General features: G+C 43.6%; 1 long non-coding RNA gene across 13 annotated transcripts in view; it reads right to left on the bottom strand.

The window, feature by feature from the left end:
* Window positions 1-15,960, bottom strand: part of LOC148003798 (uncharacterized) — a 188,844-nt gene that overhangs the window by 149,582 nt on the left and 23,302 nt on the right. For 11 of the 13 annotated variants that reach the window (XR_015629180.1, XR_015629183.1, XR_015629177.1 and 8 more), the window contains 2 exons: window positions 9,612-9,653; window positions 9,382-9,495 (listed from right to left, as the gene is read on the bottom strand). This is a non-coding gene — a long non-coding RNA (uncharacterized LOC148003798). Of the gene's footprint in view, window positions 1-4,903; window positions 6,214-9,381; window positions 9,496-9,611; window positions 9,654-9,771; window positions 9,853-15,960 lie in introns of those variants that run through there. The other 2 variants (XR_015629179.1, XR_015629181.1) reach the window with 2 other exon arrangements.

Raw genomic sequence — 15,960 nt, 5'->3', positions numbered from 1 at the left:
AGATACATGGATAGATACATAGATACATAGATACATAGATAGATACATAGATAGATACATAGATACATAGATAAATAGATATGTAGATAGATACATAGATAGATACATAGATACATAGGAAGAATTTATTGAGCATCTATTATATTCCAAAAGACCATTTTTAGCATATTATGTCTTATTTAATCTCTATAATGTCACACAAAAGTACATTTACAATGTTCCCATTTGACATAAGAAGAAACTGAAGCACAGAGCTCACAGCTCAGAGACCACACAGCTAGAAAGCAGCAAAACCAGGAAGAAGAGCTGGTGAAACACTTCCAGAACTTGCAGTCTTAGCCTCCAATTGTGCCTGCCCAAATGTACACGAAGGCAATGTGCAATTCTCTGACAATTTCCCCAGCATCCCAGGAAAGCTACACTCCTTTAGGAAGATCCCACAGAGACTCCACTGGGTCTCCTGTTTTCAGCTCAAAGGAGGAGACATGATTGCTAACTAAAAGCCAAGTTTAACTAAACCCTAGGGGTCGTAGGCCAGACCTTAAACATTCCACCTGCTGGGATTTGGGACTGACTTAAACCCAAAAGAAGACTTACTGGGAAAACAGTGATAGACCATTAGAACCATAGGAAGACAGACCTACAGACCTCAAAAAGAGAAGTACAGTGCTCAGGGGACCCAGTAAACGAGCTCAAAGACAGTCTTGGGTGGACATTCCAAAATGATGACAGATGACAATCTGTGTTTCATGACTTACAAACTGGTACAAATCCTGGGGAAGAACATCTCGGTGGCTTCCCTTGGGATCTGTGCTAAAGCTTAGGAGTCCTGCAGAGGCTGTTCAAGTGAACCCCAAAGCTAATTCTGACCCAGAATTAATCCCCAGAGGATCAGGAGCCTACACGTTGAGAGAGACCAGAGCTCACCTCACTACTTCACAGTGCATTTTGTAAAGCCCCGACTGAAAGTTGATGCTGGAAGCTCAGACTGTCAGCTCCAGTCTGTAGGAGAAGCATTACCTTCTACAACTCGGGACCCCGAGCCTCAGAAACTAAGTCCTTCCCAGAAGACCGCAGAAATTCACTGGGCTCCTCGGCCCATTTAAACCCCAGATATCCTGAGGTCTGGATGTTGTCTTGCCAACCTGCACTTTATACCCTGAAGACTTTTACAAACCTCAGGTGATTTCAACCCCTTTCTGCTTTAACATGTAGAGCCTTTGTTTCTCTTACTCTGTCCACCCAACATATACAGACATACCTGCAAACCCACTCATTCACGAACCCACCCACTGTCAGAGAAGGAGCTAAGCTGCATGGTACAAGAACCCCCTCTGCAGGAAGAAAGGAAGCTAAACAGTGGCAGGTGCAGATCTGTTCTGGCTTAGAGATGCCAGGCTGCAGGTTTCTGCCTTTTCTGTACATGGCTTCTGCAGAAGGCTCTCCCAAGATACACTTGGGTCTGCTTCCCCAGAGCAGGGCTTGTAGAGAGAGGGCTTATTAGATGCAGCAGGGTGCATGGCTCAGAGAACACTTGAGTGGTTCTCAGTCAGGCATGAACCAGTCTGCAGCTGAGGTGGGCGTTGTGGGGGGAGTGCTTGCCGAATTCTCTCCCTTGCACATCTGGGAAAGCACCTGGATGCACCCGCCAAAATGCAAAGCCAAGGGGAGAATCGGCACTGATTAGGACCCCATCAGAGTTTGCACAGTAACATTCCCTATGCTAATGGGCATCAAGGGTTCATTCATCACTACCAGTGGAGCGGATTGGCCCGGGACAAGCCGAAGTCATAAAACACGCTTAAAATCTCTGCCTCAAAAGAGACAAGGGAAGAGAATTTATTATTGTTGTTTCTCGGTCACAAAAGGAGAGGGGAGAGAGGGAGTGAAACTGAAGGTCCCCTTTCCAGCTGATGCCTTGCCTTTCTCTTGCAGTCAGAAACAGTGGGGCCTACTGTGTGGTTGTCTGATGTTGCTTTCATTTGGCTCAGGACGAGAAGGGACATTCTATTCAAATAAAGCTGTTCTGCCCTAGCGCTTCTTCCTCAAAATTTAAACATCATTGGAAACATGCGTCAACGGAGTCAGGCCCTAACAGGGATCTTAAGAAATACATTAGTTCAAAAATAATAATCCCAGGGCTGGAGTGATGGCACAGAGGTTAAGAGCACTTGATGCTCTTGCAGGGGACCTTGGTCCAGTTCCTAGCACCCATATGGTGGCTTACAACCTCCTCTTAATCCTGCTCAAGGGTTCCTATGACCCTCTTCTGGCCTTTGTGGGCATCTGTATGTACATAGGACACATACATATACTCAGTCACACATACAAACACAGAAAATAAAAATTAATAAATATTTAAAAAGTAGTCATTTCAAGTATACCTATATGTCAATTTTTTAAAAAAATATTTATAAAACAAGGTTTGTTATTTTTTCTTATTTAATGTGTAGAAATGTTTTGCCTACATATATATATATATATATATATGTATATATATATATCATATAAGTACCTGATGCCCAAAGAGACCAGAAGGAGTCTGTAGAACTGGACTTACAGACTGTCGTGAGCCACCTCGGGGGTATTCAGAGTCAAACCTGGGTCCTCTAGAAACAGCCAGTGGTCTTAACCACTAAGCCATCTCTCCAGCCTTCAATGTACATGATTTTTATATGCATCTACAAACACAAGAATACATTGAGACATGTGTTACATGATGTTTAAATGTATCACATGTATAGAAAACATTTGACCCTCATACCATCTCTAGAAGTATAGAGATGAAACAGGTCCACAGTGTGAATAACTTATTCCATGACATACAGTTCAAAATGAGAAGCGATCCAACTTGTTTGTCGGTTTGTTTTGTGGTGGGTTTTTTTTTTTCCTTCTGATTTTGGAACTAACATTGTCCATTATGCAATACTTAATGTCTTACGAATTTGATCAAGAATCATCCTATGACTCGGCTCAAAGACTCACACAGATGAGTATATTAGTGCTACAACTCTGCTCAAAGACTCACGCAAATATAAGTGTATTGGTGTCCTGAGGCGTCACTGAGACGTCTACACCTCCATATCTACTGTAAATCAACACATAAACAAAACCCATAGTGGTATAGATCCCTTGGGAACAGCGAGTTCAGGGTCAGTAGCTCTGGAAACACAACTAAATATCTAACCAACAAATCAAGTTTGCCTCTGGGAAGGCATTTTGTTTGAAGAGTAGTTAGGTACATGTAGTGATGGGAGCCCAGCCTTGCACCAGGTCTGGCCTCAGGAAGCAGCTTAAACACAGGGTCAGAGGAGGAACGGGTGGTAATAAGACATGGTTGGGACTTCATGGGTTTCCCCTCCACCAGCGCCCTTCCTGCAGACTACTCAAAAATGGGTCTGAGTGTCAACTGTCACTCCACATTTAAAAGACAAAGGCCTCATTTGCTTGGTTATTTTATGAAAGTCATGTGGCATCGCAATACCTCTTGTCATAGTCAGTGTTCTACTGCTCTGAAGAGACACCACGACCACAGCAACTCTTAGAAAGGAAAGCATGTCATTGGCGCTTGCTCGCAGTTTCCGACGCTTACCTGTTGTCATCATGGTGAGGAGCATGGTATGGTGGTAGGCAGGCAGACGTGGCGCTGGAGAAGTAACTGAGAGCTCTACATCTGGATTTACAGGCGGTGGGAAGGGAAAGAGACCCCAGGGCTGGCTGGCTTGGGCTTTTGAAATCGCAAAGCCCACAGCAAGTGACACACTTCTTCCAACAAACCCACACCTCCTAATCCTTTCAAATAATGCTATTCCCTGGTGACTAACCATTCGAATATATGAACTTTGGGGGTCGTTCTCATTCAAACCACCACACCTCTTAGCACATCTTCTGTGCATTTCCCCCAGCCTCCTGGGCCACCTGTAGTCCTTGGATTGTGGAGTCAGTACCTCTGTGGAGGTTGTTCCTAGCTCAGTCATAGCTCCTAAGCTACCTTCTGCCATGTGGTGACCCCTGGAAACAAAGCTACATGGAGGAACTGGAAATATTACCTGGACCAGAAACTGACCCACTGAGTGTACTCAGGGTGCCCGAAAGTGACAAGGGACAAAGCTCACTCTTTCTGCCCAAATTTCAGATTGTATACAAAGGTAGCCCATATTCTCATGGCTCAGAGAACCCTACTCTGTGCAAAAAGTCTTTTTTCCCTTTTAGTCAATCTTGAGTTACTGGCCCTCCAGGTCCCCATGCATCCTTGGCCTCCGCCCTTCTCTCTGAGGTCTGAGAATGGTCTCAGAGAGACCCTGGATGTTGCTGGAGGCCATCTGAAAGATATAGCCTTTTCAATGCTTAAAGAATGAGGTATCTACTGAAATGATAAGAGATGGAACATTGAAGCCCAAGAACCTCTTTGTCCTGATCTGTTCACAGGAGATCAATTAAACATACACTTCGAAGCCGTAAGCAAACAGAACCAAGCCACCAGGAGAAAAAAAAGTCACAGAATTGCAAAATGCAGGCTTCTGTACACAGACCAAGCCAGGAGTCTTCCTTCACGTGTGTTGGATCCAAACACAAAGCAAGCATTGAATCTAATACAATGTGTCCCTTGCTCCCCCTTGCCCCTCTCCAACTTTTGATAGCATCTTTGACTGGCACCATCACAGAAGAAGGAACAGGCTTTGGAATATGATACTCTGGAAAGCCACCCTTGGGATGGATGAAAAGTCAGCCACCAAAGTCCTCCAGCCTTGGGTCATATCAGAGCCGTAAGGTCCCTGGGGAGATGAGAGATAAGCCAGAATCCGGCATGCTGACCACAGTATAGGTCACCGCTCCTGAACCCACCATTTCAAAAACAGTCAGGTCCCTTTCCCTGGGCCCCAAACACACATTCTTACAACTTAAAACTTCCAATGACTTTAATGCAAGTTCCATGCATGTGAGGCCTGCAGGATAAGACCCTCTGGGAGTGTAAGGTGACAACATAATAGAGAAAAATCACTTTAGCAGGCAACAGTGACAGCTGGGCAGGCATTAGAAAAGAGAGAAACGGCCTCAGTTTAGACAAATTACAGAACTAAATGAGCACATGAAAAGCCCTTTTTACAGCTGCCACTGAGAAGCCCAGAAAGTATAAAACATGTGAAAAAAGTAAATAAAAGGAGTTTGAACCTTTTCGCCCATTAAAGGTGTGGTAAATGGTTAAAAGGCTCTAGAAAGATTCTCAGTGTTCTGAGTCATGGACCCAAATGGAAAATTATGGTCATTTGGGTTTTACATGTCAATTTTGATACAACCAATAAAACATAAACAATGAAAGCGCTCCAAAAATCCTGGAAAATTCCAGAGCAAGCATCAGAGGCTCTGTGATTATACACCGATCCTCTCCTCTCTGTGACTTCTGACATCTCATTACCCCACATTAGACTTTTACGGACTCATTTTCCAGCATATATAAAAAACGACTTAATGCGTCCTCAAAACCATCTCGATTTCTTAATTGATGAGGGCTATCAGCCACTTAAAAAATAAAACAGACATTTCCTTAATAAAAATAAAGACCTTGGAGGAGGGCAGGATGGAATAAATCCCGTGTTGGCAAAAAGAGCATTAAATATAGAAAAGGAAGCATGATCGTGGAGGGCAGGGCCCCCAAGCGAGTGTTAGGAGATTGGGTTTCTGGTATGGACTCTGCAGCTAATTTGCTGTGTGATTTGGGGCTCAGTGAACCCTCACTGGGCCTGGTTTGCCAGATCTGGAAGAGGCACTGTTAAACCTCACGACTCACGAACAACCTGAGATTTCAATAGCCATTCAGGGCAAGTCCATTTCAGAGCATGGGTGCCGCCATACCCACACGTTTTCAATTTTAGATATAGAAAGCTCTCTTGGTTTTCTGTTTCTTTTTTTAATTCATTGTTTTATCTTGCTTTGTTTTATTTTCTACAGCCTATGATAGACTAGAGAGGGACTCAAAAGGCCAAGTAATACAATGATATTTCTCCTCTCTGGGTCAAAGTCAGTTTTACATAGTAACGCCCAGGACTATGTCAGATGAAAGCCAAAGGGACTTGCAGAAAAGTTTCTATGGAGATGAGTTGGGGAATTCTCTAGACGGCCATTGGATTAACTTCCAAATACCCGCAGTGCTCTTACTCAGCTCCTAAAAGCTTCGTCCAAGCCAGGTGAAAATCATATAGAGTGACCTACACACTAGAGAAAAAAAGGGGGGAAGTGGACAAGTTATTAACATATTCACATTAAAACAGATGTGTGCAAGAAATGCAGGACTCTATGGAGGCAGTGTTTTTAAAGTTCTTGGAAGCATCCTGCTGCCTGCTGTTGGGGAGAGGAAGAAGGCAGGAGAGGAGGGGGGAAGGTGGGTGGGTGTAAATACTTTCAAACCACTGTGCACAGGAATCTTCAGCTTTTACAGCACATGGGAATTATATGAGAAGCTTAAAACAAAAACAAACGAAGGACATCTAGGGGCTGGCAAGGTGAAAAGGCAGCTGAAGACACTTACCTCAGAACCCGTTTAAAGAGAACCAATACCACAAGTTATGCGTTAGCCTCCATGCTTATTTTCCGTAGGCTCTCCTATCCCACATAACAATAATACTTTTTTAAAATTGTGGTCTAGAGCTCACCTTCTGAGGTTTCAGTTCAATGGTATCAGCATGTCACTTAAACACCAAATGCCAAGGTTCCTAAAAGCTCCCCAGATGGTTCAATTGAGCAATCAACTTCGAGTCGCTGATCCAGTCATACGAACCACAGAGACCTCCAACTTCCCCTGGCATCCACTAGAGGAGTTATCAAAATATGGCTTTTGAATTGCCCTCAGAGGTTCTGAGTGTGGCTTCTAGAGGGTGAGGTACATTCTCAACCTGATCCATAGTGACACCCAGGCTGACAGTCCAGAGATCACACTTTAGAACTGCCACTTCAGTTCACTGATGATAGGTCCTCTTGGACAACCCATCTTCTCTACCCTTGATCTTCCTCCAATCCACTCTGCCGTGCCCACAGCAGGCCTGTTACTGTTCACAACTGATCAGAACCCAGGACTCAAGTATGCCTAGGGAACAACTGAAAAATACCAGGCTTGGCTTCTGTCAGCCATTTTTTTCTACTCTTCCATGAGCCAAAGGGAAAATCTATACCCTTCCGAGGGCATAAAATTCCATGAACATTGTACACTACATTTTAGCAAAACAGGAGATAGCGTGGAAAGAAAGCCTAGAGCCAGAAACATGGCCCTTGGGCAGACGGTAGAGAGGCCTTGGGTGTTGAAGAAATTGGATCTCTTAAATGTAGACCTTTCAGCTTGGACATGGTGGGTCACGTTTGTAATCCTAATACTTAGGAGGCAAAGACAGAAAGATTACCATAAAGTCTAGACCAGCCTGGTCTGAGACATAGTAAAATCTGGGACAACCTGACCTATAGAATGAGACCCTGTCTCAAAAAGGAAAAGGGAGGAAAGAGATGAGGGGAGGAGAGTGAACAGAGGAGTTAAGGGAGAAGAGGGAAGAAAAACAATTCATTCTACTCCCAAGCAACACATGCTTGAGTGCTGACATATCTTAAACCTACTGTTGGAGAAATAGTAATAAGTGTTGTCACTGGGAAGGACCCCGTCAGGACATCTACATGAAACTGGTACCAAAAAGGCATGAGAATAATAGAGTGGTTCAGGGGTTCAGGATGTAAGATTGTCTAATACTGTCCCTCACAGCTCAATGGAAGTAGGAAGCCAATGTGATGTCTCTTTCCAAAGTGTGTGTGTGTGTGTGTGTGTGTGTGTGTGTGTGTGTGTGTGTGTGTGTGGCGAGGGAGGGGGATCAGGAACTGGAAGGATGGCTTAATTAGTGAAGTGCCTACCACACTAGCATTAAGGCCTGTTTAGATCCTGGGAATTCTTGTAAAAGTGTGGATGTAGCAGTATATGCCTATGACCCCAACACTAGAGAACAAACTCCAGGTTCAGCGAGAGACCTTCTCCCAAGGAAATAGGATGAAGTGTGACTAAGGAAGACACCAATGCCAACGTGTGACCTCTACACGTGTGAGCACACATACATAAAATCAGTGATAGCAATCTACCTATCAGCAATTAGGGCTTGGATACAGTTAATAAGAATACCACCTCCAACCCTGGACATCAGGTTGCCCTGCTTGGCCTCTGGGTATAGATGCAGTATATATGTCACCAAGGCTATACACTCAACAAGGTAAAGTCCCAGGAACCATTCGGCTTCCATTATCCACTTCTGAGTAGTTGAAACATATACTTTGTACCTAATTAGACTGTTAATCTCATGCCCAGAAGATGAATTTGAATAGAGGAGGAGCTCTGCTGATCATGACTGTGTTAGCATCAGTAGAAAAGTCAAATCTCCATTCTACCTTGGAAGAAAGAGTCACCCATGGTGGATGGGAGGGTCCAGCTTCTTTCACTGCTGGAAATCTTAGCTCAGTCCTTCTTCCTCTTGGTTTCTTTGTATAATCCACAGCATTGGACTCAGCCTAGCAGAACTATGATTGACCCAAAGACATGACCACCGAGAAGATACCTCAAGGCATGCCTGATGCTTAACAGAGCCCGAGCTGGGGCAAGCTTTGATGCTCACATCCCTCTGGCCCTCCAGCATGCTAACTTTACCCTTTCATTCCAGGGCTAGTCCTGTCATTCTCAGTTTCCTTTCCTGCCTGTGCTCTCTTCCATATCAACCTAGGTTCAATGGGCCAATTAGTGCTCCAAAGCACCTTTTGGACTGTGTCAATCCCATGTGAGTAGCTTTAGGATTATGTCATTTCCAGGTTCAAATAACACTTGGAGTTCCCTATGGTATGAGAGTAATAAAATGCTTTAGTCTGGCATTTGAAGCTTTGGCTTGACTTCGCAGGCTTATTTCCCTTAGTACCCCCAACTCAAATCCTAGGACACAGCCTGTAAACACATACACACTCACAGACACACAGATACACACACACACTTAAAGACACACATACACATATACACACAGACACATACACAGGCAAACACACAGAAGCATACACATATACAAACACATACACAGATATACACACACATTTACAAACATACACATACATATACATATACAAACACATACATGCAAACACATAAACACATACACATATAGACACATACACATACAAACACACATACATATATACACAAACACACATACACAAACATACATATGCAAACACATACACACATACACATACACACAAACATACACAAACATGCACATATACATGTACACATAAACACATACAACCACTTAGAGATCTGCCTATCTAAAGATTTACCAATACTTTTCCACCTAAAGCCCCCGCCTCAGGTCTTACCCCTTCAGATAGACATGTGGATCCCCATGTCAGAAGGAAGGGTCATTCTCTTTCTCAGTCCTGGTCCCAGCACCACGGCCATGCAAACACAGGCTGCCCGCCTTCACTGTGCATCTGGAAACACAAAGGAGGAAGATGCAGTTTCTGTTGCTAAGAAGATCAGCATCCAACTGAAGAAGCACATGAGCGGAACACCGATAATATTACAGAAGAAACGAAGGACTCCCTACCTTGGGATGAGTGATGGGGGTCTAGAACACTTCCGGTAAACACTGAAAAAGGAGAGGCAATTTTCAGGCAGACAAGGAGAGGAGAGGAGACCTCAGAGAAGTGGAAAGAGCAAGGTGACAGACAAGGATGCTTAGAGTTTGAAAGAGAAGCCTCACATACTTCAGTCCCTGGGTTGAGACTCTGGACTCACTCTGGCCCCAGGAACCATTGTTGAGGGACAGGACAGAGCTACAGTCAATCCCATTACCAACCAGCAATCTCATGTAGATGGTCATACGTGGAGGGGACAGTGGGCATCGAGGTGGCTTGCTTAAGTAGGAAGAGACCTGACAATAACCAGATTAACTGCTGGGGGAACGGAGCTGGGAAAGGAGATACTGTGAGGTTTGGCAAGGTTTTACACTACCTAGGGGCAACTTGGGCAGCATATCAGATAAACTGTGGCCTCACAAGTGGTTTCTGTTTAAAGTTACAGATTCGAACCCATGAGAAAGTACGGAGTCTTCTAAACAACCCTCTCATAAATGAACATCCAGGCACTCCCTGTCCCTAGGCAGGACGCCGCTCACTCTGATCAGGTTACGGCCTCTGTGCCAGCAAACCATAAACATATTCCGCCCGGTGTACTCTTGGTTTGGGGAACCCTGATTAGCACATCTTGATGTTGTGAAACTCAGCTGGATTTCTAATTTTGTTTTTTCCTTTTTAGCAAATATCATCTTATTAATGTGTGCATTTCTCATTGCCCTAGTAAAAGACTAAATAAAATAAAATCCTTCTGAATAGCCTTTGGCGGATGGAAAGTCTGATCAGTGACCAGGAAGAAGCGAGAGAATAAAGGGTGGATGGTGACATATTGGGGACACGGAGAAGGGAGTCCAGTGCTTCGCCCATGGCCGGGAAGCTTCGGGAAGGATGGGGAGGGCCACAGGAGATGGGTCATCCCCAAATGCAAAGGACGAAAGCTGGTGTGACAAGTTACAGAGGGGTAAGGACAGGGCTGAGCAGTATGGCCCTGGTGCTCAGTGCTGCGCCTGGTACATCAACACCATCGGTGTCTGTTGGGAGGGAAGGGAAAGGAGCCACTGCTGTTGAGAAAGAACACGTAGAGACTCAGTGGCTCTGCCCCATGGCTGGTACCCTCTGTCCACATCTGGGAAAAAGAACAAGGTAGAGAGACAATAAGTCCATCAGAATGTCCTCAGTACCTCCTGCTGAAGGCATTCACCAATTGCTCAGGTCATCCTTTTGCTTCTAAACACATATATATTTTTTAATTAATGCCTCTGTACCCTCTGCCTGGCACATCCTTCTTCCCTAGGACAAAGCTCAAATGCGACCTGCCTGTAAGGACCTGGCCGAGCCAACCTCTCTGTGTACAAGACCTCCAGAAACCAGCAACTCTTTAACTTTTATTCTGCATAGGACTTTGATCATTCTCCCAAATTTCTTGGTTGACAATTGCATTGCTTAACAACAGGGGTCTGTCCTGAGAACTGCGTCCATCCCTAGGCTATTTTGCCATTATGCAAACATCATAGAGTAATTATAAAAGCCTAGACAGTGCAGGTCAATCACTCCGTGTGGCCTCTTGATGGCCGTCGAAAGGAAACGTAAACATAAGATGGACGAGCTCTTGCCAGGAAAACACAACAGACTGCCTTACAGCAGACTTTCGTCCTGTAAGTACAAAGCGTCCACACAGTAACAATGATTGAAACTGTAGAACAGGGAAACAAAAGCCAGTAACAGAACTATTCATCACCAAGTATTGTGTACTGAAACCAATTACATTGCTATGCTTTTCCATGACTAGAAGAACAGAAGGTTTGCTTATATAGGCATCACCGCATGCACGAATAATACGATATGCTATGACACTGTAATGGCCACAGCACAGCCAGCCAGTGGGAACTTTTCAGCTCTTTATCACTGTGGTGGGACTACTAGTATATATGCAGGTCATTCATTATTGACCAAAACACTATCACATGTCACATGCCTATATGTTTGTTCATTTATTGTCTATTTAATTTAAGTAGAATGTGGTTTCTAGGAGAACAGAGATCTTGTTTGGCGGGGCTCACCAATGCCTGTTCTCACTAAGAACACAGCTCCTGTCACATACTATGTTACCAGCAACTTTTGCTAAATGAATATCAAATGAGAGAGAGAGGAAGGCATGTAACATAAAGACTGAACTATAATTACTTGTTGAATACAAAAATGCAAGTAATAGAATAAGATTTATAACACAATTCCATTAAAGTAGATTAGACATGTAGGCTGGCGAGGCATTAAAACATTTTTTTCAAGGCATTTAAGATTATTGGCTGTGCAGAGGGTGGGAAGGGTTGAAGTGGTAGAACAATGGAAGCCATACTTAGAACTACGCCAGTGAGCCATAAGTCACCAGAGCCATGATCTGAGCCGGAAGAGGAGAAATCAGAAGTACTTAGGGAGAGACCTGCACTGAGTTATTAATTTGCAGATGGATTATATATACCAACTATGAGATCAAACTAACTCTTTGTCAATGGTTTATTCCCTAACACTGATTTTTTTCCAGCTCATCTTTCTGTAACAAAGTTCCAAATAAAGATCCCCCTGTAGGGACTAAAAAGGGAAGGAACACAAAGCTTGGCCAAGTGACCCCTGGGGCCAGGATTCTTCTGTCCAGACTAAGCAAGCCAAGGAAACAACTCTGCACGGGACCCATGTTACCTACACATCCATATATGAGGTACTGAATGTCCACTAGGAGTTTACTTGGAAATGCATTTTCTCACTAATCAACCTGTTTCAACCAGTTTGCTTCTGTGGTTCTCATACTTTAAGACACAGTTTAGAAGCAGGAATAATAACAGTGCACAGGGCTTCCTGAGACACATATGATATAACTGAGCACAGCTGAAAAGAGACAGACCACACAGGCAGCCCATGCACCATGGTCGGCTGTGCACTTATGTATGAATCAATCACCTTAGACTCAAAGGACATCAGAGAACAATGACATTTTTAACAATCTTAGTAGACAGACATCTTCACATTTGCACCCTCCAGGTGAACTTGTGTCTAGGAAAAGGGCATGGCATGGTAGTGCCAGGATCGGGATGCTGGTCTCCCAGCTCCTCCTCCAGTGTGATCTCTTGAGGATGGGTGAGGTCTCCTTTTTATGCACAATGCCATTGCTGACTGTATATGGAGATGAGGCCATACTTGACCCACCTAGCAAAGAATGCTCAACTATCTGCTATTCAATTTCAATATTATAATCCTCCTTCATTTTCAACCATTTGCAAAAATTCAGAGCGTTCAATATGTGCACTGGTTCTATATACTGGCTTATGTACAGTGGCTCTCAAGACACAACCTCTTAATTCCACCTTCTTTTATTCCCAAACCAGCAACTGGTTACGTTTCTTGTATTGTTGGTGGGGTTTTTCCCACAATCTTTTTTATTATAGATAGTGCAATCAGAATTGCCTGTTCCAGTAACCAGGCCCCATGCTCCCAGCTATGTTTATTACTTCTAATACAAACCGGAAAGGAAGGTAAAAGGAAACTCACTCCTTAAGATAACTCGTTGGTGACCCCTAGTAACTGACAGCCAAGCACAACTTCAAGGGACTGGGGACTTGCAGCTAGAATTTCAGGCAAACATCTTCCTGCATATCTAATGAAAAACGGATCTCTCCCCCCATGCTTTTGAAGTGATCTTTGGGAATTGTTTGAGTGTTCTCTGCAATCTTTTATACCCAGCCTAAGGACTCTGACAAACTCTCTCTTTCCCTTCAAAGGCTTGTTAACTCTGTGATGAATACACCTGTCACTTCCAATTCTAACCTTCCCTTCTGTTGTGATGGCTGTAGACTCTGGTATCTATGGCAACTTTTCAGGGGTTCAACATCGATTAAAAGGTGATTGGCTTATCAGGGTTGCTGGGTTGATGGATGGAAATGATCAGTTGCTCAAAATAGTCACGGCAGATGAAATCTCTTGATTAGCTGGCATTTGCCAGATTCAGAAACTTTAGTTTTCATTACCTTCATTTTTATTATTTTCATGCAAAAAGAAAAAAATAACTAAAATTTGATTCCACCAAGTAGTTACAAGTTAATTTAAACTATCTCTATGAAAGGGTTTGATTCAATCTGTTTATCTTATTTAGAAGTCAAATAGCACATTCTGCCTAGTCTAAAAAAATCTACTCCTTGATTTTCTAATATTCCAAGATCAGAGATATTAAGTTATGTATTTTTTTTAAAAATCAAGTTCAGTGCTAAGAAACATTTTAGGGGTAGAGCATTTTCAAATTAACTGGAAAGCTTTCTTTCAGATGATGCCCTCAAGAATATAAGCCCAGAAAAGAAAATATTATAGGGGAAACTTTAATGACATATTGAGCAGATAAGCAGATAATTTATCAATGTCTTTGAACATGTAAGGATGGACCACTGACAGTTGGGATTATACATAGATTCTAATTACCAAGGGTTTATTTTAGTGTGGTCCTATGGTTGACAATCTTTCTTTAATGTATGCATATGTGTGTGCATGAATGTGTGTGTACATGTTTGAGTGTGTGAGATGCATATGTGTGTGCATGCATGTGTGTGTACATGTCTGGGGGTGTGAGGTAGGTACACATGTCAAATGAGACTGATATCAGTGAGTCTTCCTTGATTGCTTTCCACCTAACATATTGAGTCAGGGTTTCCTGCTGAACCCCAAGCTCACTGCTTCAGCTTGTCTGACTAGTCAGTTTGCTTGGGTGACCCCTCATATCTTCCCCAGCCTGCTAAGATTCCAGCCTTGCTATCACAGCCACCTGACTTTACATGTGGATTCTTCTAGGGATACCAACTCTGGTCCTTTTGCGAGTACAGCAAGTACTTTACCCCAAGTCATCTCCTTATCCTCTAGCCTTCAAGGGGTAGCAAACAGGACATCTTGGCACATGTTTTCAATTCATATAGTGGCACATAGAGTTCTGTGAGTTTGAGACCAGTCCAGTTTACATACTGAATTCCAAGTCAGTCAAGGCTACATAGTAAGAATGATCTCAAAGATGGGAGAAGCAACCTAGGGAGGTTTACCTTGTATTACACACATTTAATTCTGTCTTTATTTTAATGCTTAGTACTGTGGACTGAGCCCAGGATTTTGTGATTAACCACTGAGCTACATTTCCTAATACTTATCTTTTATGTATTTTTTAAAAGGCATTTTTCTCAGGTTGCTATAACAAAATCACACACATTTTAGGAGCAGATAGTTCTGATGTGAAGAGTTTAAAATCAGTGTCTGTAAAGCAACAGAGCAATGCTTGTCCCAGGATCCCAGGGGAAAACTTCATCCCCTGGGATGGGTTGGTTCACCATCCTCCCGGTGCCAGCCAGTGCAGCTGGGCCACTGCAGGTGTCCCTCGTCATCACATGATGTTCTCCACGTCTCTGTCCTCATAAGAACTCCAGTCTTACCAGACATGGGGTGCACCCTACTTTGCTATGACCTCAGCTTAACTAACAGCAATGACCCCGCTTCTTAATAAAGTCAAGTGAATGTTGAGAGGACATAATCGGTCCACAATAATTACCACGTTAAATCTGTGACTTCCCAAACAACAGTCCTCTGGATGAAGCTAAAATCATTTGGTTTTTCAACTGAAGCTGCTTTTGAAGCTCTCCTCAGGACAGGATGTGAATGTGCCAACATTTATCAACGTTTATACAGAGAACGACTGAAGCTGGAGGAGGGGCATTCGCTGAGCATGTGACTCCCTCCATCCTTTCTATGCCCCTTTCCCATGTGGCTTAGCAATAGTTCCTAAGAAGATGTGGAATCTAGTTTTTCACCCTTCATTCTGGTTGACCTTGGGGTTTGCTTTGGCCAAATTAGCAAATCTGCAGTCAGCAGCCACTTAAAAAGTGCCTGCTCATTAGGGCCTGCCCTTTTGTCTAGGCTGTCCTGCTGAGAGACTCAAGAGACCACATGATGCTGACCAGAGGCCAACCACCAGTGGTCAGCCCCCTAAGCTGACCAGCTGCCAACTGTAGACATGTGACTCGTGCTCCAGACCAGGCCACTTGAAGCCTGATGTCCAGACCAGGAGAGCCACTCAGTGGATTCCAGCTCAAACTGCCCCTGTGAAGAAGCTTAGATAAAACACAAAACACTTTTCAGTTAAATTTAACGACTTACAGTGGGGATTGGTGGTACTCTGAACTCAGAGTACCAGGAATGTGCATTTGAGCCCAGCCTGGGTTACCCAGCAAAACCCTATTTCAATAACAGAAAGAAATGACTGTCTAAACCTTTTCCCTCAGTTCCTGCTTTATTTTGTCT

This window comes from Rattus norvegicus, chromosome 9, assembly GCF_021556685.1.
Source record: "Rattus norvegicus strain SHRSP/BbbUtx chromosome 9, alternate assembly SHRSP_T2T, whole genome shotgun sequence".
Lineage (NCBI taxonomy): Eukaryota > Metazoa > Chordata > Mammalia > Rodentia > Muridae > Rattus > Rattus norvegicus.
This window is presented reverse-complemented; position numbering and strand designations above follow the sequence as displayed.